Source organism: Schistocerca cancellata, chromosome 9 (assembly GCF_023864275.1).
Source record: "Schistocerca cancellata isolate TAMUIC-IGC-003103 chromosome 9, iqSchCanc2.1, whole genome shotgun sequence".
Taxonomy (NCBI): Eukaryota; Metazoa; Arthropoda; class Insecta; order Orthoptera; family Acrididae; genus Schistocerca; species Schistocerca cancellata.
Window position 1 is genome coordinate 444,376,560 of NC_064634.1, and position 9,343 is coordinate 444,385,902.

General features: G+C 39.3%; 2 non-coding genes across 2 annotated transcripts; both read left to right on the plus strand.

Annotated features, from left to right (window-relative positions):
• The first annotated feature begins 356 nt into the window (after positions 1-356).
• Positions 357-430, plus strand: Trnat-ugu (transfer RNA threonine (anticodon UGU)). The gene has a single exon. It is a non-coding gene; the product is annotated as a tRNA-Thr (tRNA).
• A 7,219-nt stretch (positions 431-7,649) lies between these two features.
• Trnal-caa (transfer RNA leucine (anticodon CAA)) lies at positions 7,650-7,724 on the plus strand. The gene has a single exon. It is a non-coding gene; the product is annotated as a tRNA-Leu (tRNA).
• The last annotated feature ends 1,619 nt before the right edge of the window (positions 7,725-9,343 follow it).

A 9,343-nucleotide genomic window follows, 5' to 3' on the forward strand; every position in this document is an offset into this window, starting at 1 on the left:
GACAGCTGAAAACGTGTGCCCCGACCGGGACTCGAACCCGGGATCTCCTGCTTACATGGCAGACGCTCTATCCAGCTCAGCCACCGAGGACACAGATGAATAGCGCGACTGCAGGGACTTATCCCTTGCACGCTTCCCGTGAGACTCACATTCCCAGCTGTCCACAATTCTTCATATGTAATGTACCTTATAGACATTTGTCCATTCACTCATTACTCGCGCACGCTTTGGCGATTCCCGTAAGAGCAAATGTCTATAAGGTACATTACATATGTAGAATTGTGAACAGTTGGGAATGTGAGTCTCACGGGAAGCGTGCAAGAGTTAAGTCCCTGTAGTCGCGCTATTCATCTGTGTCCTCGGTGGCTTAGATGGATAGAGCATCTGCCATGTAAGCAGGAGATCCCGGGTTCGAGTCCCGGTCGGGGCACACATTTTCAGCTGTCCACAGCGAGGTATATCAACAACACCTTTCGGCAGCTGAGGGTTTCAGTTAGTTATCATTTGTTCACGATTCACTTCCGTACAAGGCTGCAATTCAGACAATTGCCTTCAGAAAAAAAGACTTCCTATCATTTAACTGTGCATAAATTGTTCTTTGCTATTTCCAGCCGGAATTTTACACCATCATCTCTACTTCGGCCGTCATGTTACTTCGCTGCCGAAATGGAAGAACTCATCTAATACTTTAAGTGCCTCGTTACGTAATTTAATTGCCTTGGCATCACCCGATTTAACTGGATTACAACCCATTATCCTTGTTTTAAATTTATTGGCATTCATCTTATTATTCCTTGGTTTCCTTCACAGATTGCTCAGTTTACAGTCTGAATGCCTATCCCTCTTCTCAAATACTCTTTCAAGTCCGTCGACTATTGTAACTGCTGTGTACTTTCTGTACAAGTTGTAAATGACAATTCCGCTCCCTGTATTTTTTCCCTGATAAATTCACAGTCAACAGTGTCCAAAAGTTTCACTAAGTCTACAAATTATATAAACTTAGATTTGTCTTTTTCATGTTCTAAGATGAATCATGGAGTCAGTATTGACGCGTATGTTCTCATTTCTGGGGAACCCAAACTGACTTTTCCAGAGATCGATCTCTGATAGTTTCTTCCTTTGTCCAGCAAACAATTCGTTTCATTACTTTGCAGCCATCACTTAACACATTGATAGTTCGATAGTATCTACACCTGTCACCATCAAGAAACTTTCTAGAAACTGAAATTATTTTTGAAGTTAGTGGGTATTTCGCCTTTTCCATATATTTTGTACATTGATCGGCTCTCCCAATGATATCAATAATTCCGAGGGATCGTCTTTACTCTATAGGCGTTATTTCGACTAAACTTTTTCAGGAGTCTGTCAAGTTCTTCTCGCAGTAACATAGATCTCATTTGATCTTTATATTCTTTTTCTTCTGTTTCTGTAATATGGTCTTAAAGTTCTTTTCAGTTTAAAGTCATTCCATATAAACAAGCCCTTGGCATCTATACGGTTGTTAAGTAACTGAAAGAACGTAAGGGGTAATATCAAAATTGAGATAGTTACTGAGCATGTATTTAAGTATAATTAAAAAAAATTGCCGGAAAATATTACAGAATGGCCACAATATTGATTTTTGTGTAACTGGTGCGCGTTTGAATAAAGTCGTTCAATTTTCATAAAAAGGACAGTCATTTGTTAATAATATTCTTAAAATTAAGTAATCCAAATTCCCTTTAAAATGTTATTTCAAAGTTGTGATTAAATAAAACGATATAAAATTGTTGAAGTTATAATGCGTGCCATTTTTAGAAACCATATCTCAAGAAAACGTGTTTGAAGTTTTGGAGAGTGTTACAGTCACGAACAAATAAAAAATCTACTTTTAGAACATTCTTACCGTTAATCTGTTATCCCAGGACTGGCCTGTCCTACTGTTACCGTTGCTATTGAAATCATAAACACTAGTTTATCGTAGAACGATTGAAATATCGGTCGTGGCAATACCATGAACGCACAAAACTTTACAATTCTGTTTAGCCTTACTCCAAGCTTCATCGCTAGGACTATTCGGCGGTTAATTTCATATGCGTTCCGTATAACTTGCTACTTCGTATAACATTCTGGACTGTCTGGACAAGGAATATTTACTGTGAAGCCTGGGACTCGAGGACTTCGTTCGTATCAAAAGCCTGGACACTGTCTTTCAGTTTCTTAGCAGAGGCACTGACACCTTCTGAATTGGTATCAACCTCATATCTGTTCTCTGGACGCTTTGCTGACATACTGCTTCCACGCCGCGTTGGATACGAAGTTTTCTTATATTTTATGGTCGAGTACACTTTCTTACCACTCATTTTTGCTTGAATGACAGAACTGTACACTATAAGATTGCACGGGAACTACCAAAAATCAACACTTCAGAAAAAAATCAGGATCGAAGCGAAAGAATTGTTTTTATCGTACGCGTACAGACGCTTGCCGACGCCAAGCTGACACATTATTGCTTGGGGTATTGGGCTGACGCAGGTGGGCCGTTTCGAGTCATCTTAGACTCTTGAGGAGGAACTCGGAATTCCACACAAGACTTTATTTATGGATTAATCTTTTTGCCTCATACTTTAGAAGGTTCACAGCATCTTTCAAGCCAATAGAAATGAGTTTTTTAAAATTCTACAGTAGTGTTACCGAAACATCCTGGCAGATTGAAAGTGTGTGCCGGACCGAGACTCCAACTCGGAACCTTTGCCTTTCGTGAGCAAGTGCTAGAGCAGGAAGTTTCATGTCAGCGCACACTCCGCTGCAGAGTGCAAATCTCATTCTGGAGTAGTGCTACCCTTCAAAAACAAGAAACCAGATGTGAAAAAACATATCATAAGAATGAAGGGAGTCTTTTAGCAACTTGTTTCAACGGAACTGTTATTAAATTTGGTTATTACTACAACGGTTCTGATTACTGTGCTCGTGCATAAGAAAATAGGAGTCCTCGTCGTCTCTATTTAAAGCACGTGGTAAGTCACACTACAATTCCGACAGAATTCTTGTAAATATTTGGATGTGCTGAATATGTGGACAATGTTACTCTAAGAGCAACGATTATGCATTGACACTTTTCATGGTGAGCTGTTATTGGAGAGTGGCTAATAGCCGAAATCGTGGTCATTAATAATTTTTTAACGGTCCAAGTGGAAGTTATGGTCGTTTCTAAAATATTATAGCACAGTGGACACAAGTACGCAGTAAATGATTTAAGGGAGTATTTCGTAATCGATCGATCACTCTAGGCAGATCGTGAGGATATGAAACAATGCTTCAGCGACAAGTAATGATGTAAGCACAGAGAAGGAGACCGTACTGCGCTACATCATACAGACACTGCGTGCCTTAGCGGCCCTATGTTTAGCGGTAAGCGTAAGGACTTGGCGTGGAAATGCAAAGTGCTGTTGATGCAGACCAATGTACTCAAACGAGCCCACTGTGGCGACGGATGATCGTTTTTATGACTCAGTGTTGACTCACAGACGTGAACGAATAGCCGACTGACTGACAACCAAGTAAATGACGCCGGTGATCTAACTTGCCCATGAAAGGAACTACAAATATGTTTATTCAAAAAATAGGAATGATACTCAGATTCATAATTTTTCGGTAAGAGGAATTAGTCGTATAAAATATGTGTAACTTTACTGGATAATGTAATATGGAAAGACACAGGCATACTTAATGCTGCAAAACAGTAACTTAACAGCTGAATGTGAAACATTATCTCATCCGGCAAGCATACAGGGATGCCATTTTTTGTGCATATCCTTGACGCCGCACCTCCTCCTTATGTTTTAATGTTGATTGAGGGTGTGGTACGTTGGATCACTTAACGACTTTCGCCTATAGCCAGCCTGTTAACGTAAATTTAATATTGTTTTTCTTTCAATTTGAAACGATAGCTTGCACTTGATGTGGGATGCAGTGTTGTTCTGATATTATAAAACGTATGCCGGAAGAGTAAACTACTTCCAAAAGTGGAGAAAGGGTTCCAAAGTCCAAAATGGTCACGTATCCAGGAACATAAGTTGTATTCAGATATAAAAGAGTTGCAATAGAGAAAATCTTTTCAATACTCCATAGTTAATAGTATATGTGTTACTACACACCATTATCAAAAAACAGTCACAAGTTAAAAATATGTTGAAACTGAAATAACTGGAAACTAACACAAATTCCCATTTTCGAGATGGAAAATTCTTACGAGTTTACAGAAATCACTTCATTTGCAAAAATCACATTTTATGTGGTGGAGACCTTTTTCAAGGTTCAAGGTGCTCAACGACTGACGAAACATGGCCTAACCGTCCGTTCGTTATGTAACTTGTTTTAAAGTGTACAGAATTTTACTCGCCACAAAAATAATCTGTAACTGGAAAATTAACAATGGTCTGGAACAGCTTTAATTTTATATATTGAGCTAGCAATATTTACAAACAGTGCACGAAATACAACGTAATGTGTCGCAACAACAGAAACTTCAGAAAATTCCGGAAACTGCGTACCGCGGTCTCTACTACGTTTTCCTTCATTTGAATCTGAAATCGGTCACTAGACTGAAACACAAACCATGAAACATCACGTACTTGCACGCACACTGACCTTCAGGTACAGCACTCTCCCCTAATGAGTAACTATAAATATGCTAAGAGAGGGTTACAAAATGTAAGAAGTCAAACTTAGGAAATAAAAAAATATGACCAAATGATCTGTGAAGCCCTGTACCCAGTATTTGTGGGTAAAATAAGCAAACAGCAGAATAACGTGTATAACTCCGAAAATAACAGCAATTAATAGATTGTTACTGATCTAACATACGGTGAAAATGTGCAAGACAATGAAAGACAATTTAAAATGTATCGGTGCATCGTAAATTCTTAAACGTGATCCACCGCTAGTACGAAAAAATCTAACCTGCACACAGTTTGTTCAGCTTCTGCTACTTGCATGTCTCTTAGTTGATGTCTGGGTGTTCATTTAAGCTTTCGGCAACGAATTTGTCAAAAGTGAACAACTTAGTGTTTCAAGCTTAGAAGTAATACTTCAAATTTTTTTAAATTAGAGATAGAGTCAGTATTGTATAAAAACAAATATTCTAACAACTATTATTTTTTGTTGACACTTAGATCCATTGTTTACTTTCATTTCTTACTGTAACTTATTCAGAAGTCAGTCTAGCCCTAACTGTTTCATAAAATGTCCGTTCTATGCAGAGTACACTGCCAAACAAACGGGATTTTTTAAAATTATGAGGCATGCTAGAATTCAAATTCACTCTCATAGATCTTACTGAACCTGCGATTCACAAACGAAAATTTTAATCCAACCACGATTCAAGCAGGACGTAACTTAAGAGAGAAGCTGTCATACCTGTCTACCTCCAGCCCACCAAACACGTTTTGGCTGCGGTGAACATCAGCCATCCAACGAATCGCTTCTCAGTGGATCTATCGACACAGGTGTAGCTGTAGTGTAAGGTTGAAGTCTTGAAGAATTATGTTCAGATTCCCGTAGACTCATCCAGCACTACTTTTCCCTCATTTTCCTCGAATTACTTAGCGCAAATTTCTTCATGATCGTAAGGAAAGCAACTACGAGTGCTACTCTGAGTGAAAAGGTTGGGGCATGACAGGAATTAATGACGACGCGCTAAAAAAATAAATAAATAAAAATATACAAATTCCGTAAATAAAAATAAAAGCGAAGGAACTATACTGGAATCAAATATTGGTACCATATTATGAAAGAAGTTCCTGAATGTGGACGCCTCAAGAAAATGGAAGTAAAAGATGAACGACAAGAAGGGAAAAAAAAGCACTGGAAGTATTTGGAACATGTTTTGTAGACGAGTTTTTCTCATTAAGTAAACAAGTGAAAACAGCTGGAGGGATAGTAGAAAAATAGACAAGACAAGGTAAATGGGAAATACTTAGAGAAGACAAGATAGTTTAGTAATTCTTGTGCCACGGCAGCGAGGAAATTTGTGTTGGAATGATCCGTGGATGTGAAAAACTGTAAGGGTAAAGAGCGACTGCAACAAGCTCATAATAGTTTACACTTCCTTAGTTCTTCTGCAAAAGATGACTGTGTAGTTATTGAAAACAAACGCTCGAGTTACCAATACAGAAAACAAGTTCTGGGAAGTGTAAAATTGGAAATATGTGGTAAGTTCCTACTGAGGTCATCAGTCCCTAGGCTTACGCACTACTTAATCTACCTTAAACTAACTTACGCTAAGGACAACACATACACCCATGCCCGAGGGAGGAGTCAAACCTCCGACGGGGGGAGCCGCGCGAACCGTGGCAAGACGCCGAAGACCGCTCGGCTACCCCGCACGGCTGTGGGAAATGAAGCATGCACTATGCACGAAGTTAGTTGAGAACAAGTATACAATGGATAAACGTTAATATCAAATCATTAAAACTTGACTAATGGGTTAAAAACAGTGAGGTAACGATATATTCTTCTGGGTTGTGAGCCGTGATATATTGTAAAATAATGAACCAACGATTCGGTCGTTATTACATTATGTGGAAAACAACTTGGTCAGAGGATCTGGGATTATAAGGACAGGAGTGAAGACAGTACATGAAACTGACCAGGCAGCAGTACACAGTCTAATGAATGACACTTGTAATAGTGAGCGAAGCATTGGGTCGCCGTTTTACAATACGGAAGGATTTTTTGCAAACAGAAGCCAACCTCTAAAGCCTTTGAATATATATCAACGTGTCTTTTACTTGTTCCTGTTACAATAGTTTCTTATATAGGTGACATTCTTAGTTGAGATTTTGAATATTTCGGAACTTACTAAGTTTGCAAATTTTATGTTTCCGCAAAGCGATGTTTAAAGAATTATGTGAAACCGACTTTTTTTTAAAAAAAAAAACTTGACTGGAGGAATATTAACTCAACTTCTTATGGTATTTCGACGTTGTGGCTTCAGTTATTGTTCACAAATTATTGACTGAATTACAGATCATGCTAAATGGTACGGAGAAAAGTTTGTCAAGCCACGCGTTGGTTACAACAGTCTTCTGCGGTACTGTATTTTAAATAAATTTCAGTAAAATGTATAACGAAAATTCTTAGTAACTTGCGAAATTTGAAAAATACGAGGATTGTAACTTAAATAGTGGCAACTGTTTATTTACAGCTCGTACAAAGTAGATATGTGTTTCAAAGTTTTACTGACCTTAAAAGTAGTCACCAGCATTGTGTATAACCCGTTGCAAGTGATGTGGAAGTCGTAGGATACTCTTAGCGGGGCCGGTTGTGTTGGCAGTATGAGTGGCGCTGTCTATTGCCCGACAAATTTGTAGAAATTCTGAAGCGAATGCCGTGAAGTGTTTCCTTCAGTTTAGAAATCGAGTTGTACTCACGAGGTCTTAAGTCAGGGGAGAGCAGTAGGTGGTATTGCACTTAGCAGACCCATCAGTCAAACAAATCAGTAACAGACTTTCTGGCAGACCAAAACTGTGTGCCGGATCGAGACTCTAACTCGGGACCTTTGCCTTTCGCGGGCAAGTGCTCTACCATCTGAGCTACCCAAGCACGACTCACGCCCCGTCCTCACAGCTTTACTTCTGCCAGTAGCTGTGAGGACGGGGCGTGAGTCGTGCTTGGGTAGCTCAGTTGGTAGAGCACTTGCCCGCAAAAGGCAAAGGTCCCGAGTTCGAGTCTCGGTCCAGCACACAGTTTTGATCTGCCAGAAAGTTTCATATCAGCGCACACTCCCCTGCAGAGTGAAAATCTCATTCTGAAATCAGTAACAGCTTGAGCATTTTCCTGCAAAATGATGGTCAAGTCATGCAGAAAGTGTCATCACTTCTATCTCTATGCTGTTCATTTTTGGAACACAAGTAACGGCCACCTTAGAGACAAGCCCTCGTAAGTTCATTGCGATTTACAAACTGAAGGGAACACCTCACGGCATTAGATTCAGAACTGCTACAAATTCGTCGGGCAATAGACGGCGCCGCTCCAACTGTCAACACAAGTGGCACTGCTAAAAGTATCCTACGACTTCCACATCGCTGGCAACGGGTTATACACAATGGTGGTGACTACTTTTAAGGTCAGTAAAACTTTGAAACACGTATCTGTTTTGTACGAGCTGTAGATAAATAGTTGCCACTATTAAAGTTCCAACCCTCGTATTTAGAACAGCAGACGTCTACTGACCTATCTCAATGATTTCAAACTCTCATAGGCTTGCAGAACATATTTTATACGATTGTATGATTATTTCTCGAAGAGCGGACAGCTCATCTTTAGGAATCAACATGAACTCTGCAACCACTTGACATGATAATCCTAGGTTTGTTTGGTCATAAAGCACACAAGAAATGAAAGTAACGGTGATTAATTTGTTGCCATGCTTCTTGTATTTCAAAACTCCTTCGAAACATCTGCGGAGTGCATTATACTTAACTAAATGTCTCCATAAGGTATATCAGAAGAGGTGTGCCAGGTGACTGAAGTTTGCCAAACAACGAGGCAACCTCAGAAACGAAAGTATATCACATGCTTCGACCATAGATACTAGTAGACTGGCCTTGCTGTGCAGAAGCTATAGGGCTGGTGTGGCTCCAACATAAACCACGTGACTGTTGGCAAAACGTGGCGGGATTTCAAATCAGCGATCTGCCATCCTATGTTTGTATCGCATTTTACCCACATTTCTCAGTTGACTGCCAAACGCTTCCAACAAAAGTTACTTTTTTATTTGCGAAAAATTAAGTCAGAACTACATTTGACTTGGATTTGGTCACAGTACCATTTATAAAATCTAACAAATACATCGAACGCCCCTCTCGTGGCCAGCGGGACGAAATTACTATAAACTATCAATTAAAGTAAAATGTCGTTAAAATTCTTTTAAACGGTAAGAGTGGGCTCGTGTCAAAACTTCTAACATTGGATTCGCCGCGTTTTGAGCTCTAGTCACTTATAAAAGAAATTGGCATATGGGAATTACGTCAACTATAGGTGCCAAAATTGTCGACTTTAGGAGCAGGTCCATTTTAGAGTATCACTTTTAGATGCACTCTAAAGGTTCAGTTCCTATTATTTTTACAAAAGTTTAAACTATCAGTTTAAAAAAATGATATTTTAGATGAAAGGTGAGACTTTGAAGTTTCAGAAAATAATTTTGGAGCCTACATTTATTTAATAGTATCAGAAGGTAGAAAAAAAATCTCTTCATGTGTCGACTATAGGTGCTCTTACGTTATTATAATCTCACTTGCATATACAAAAAGGCGCGTATGTGCAGATGGCTTAAAGTTTTTCCATTTCAGGGCCTGTATCC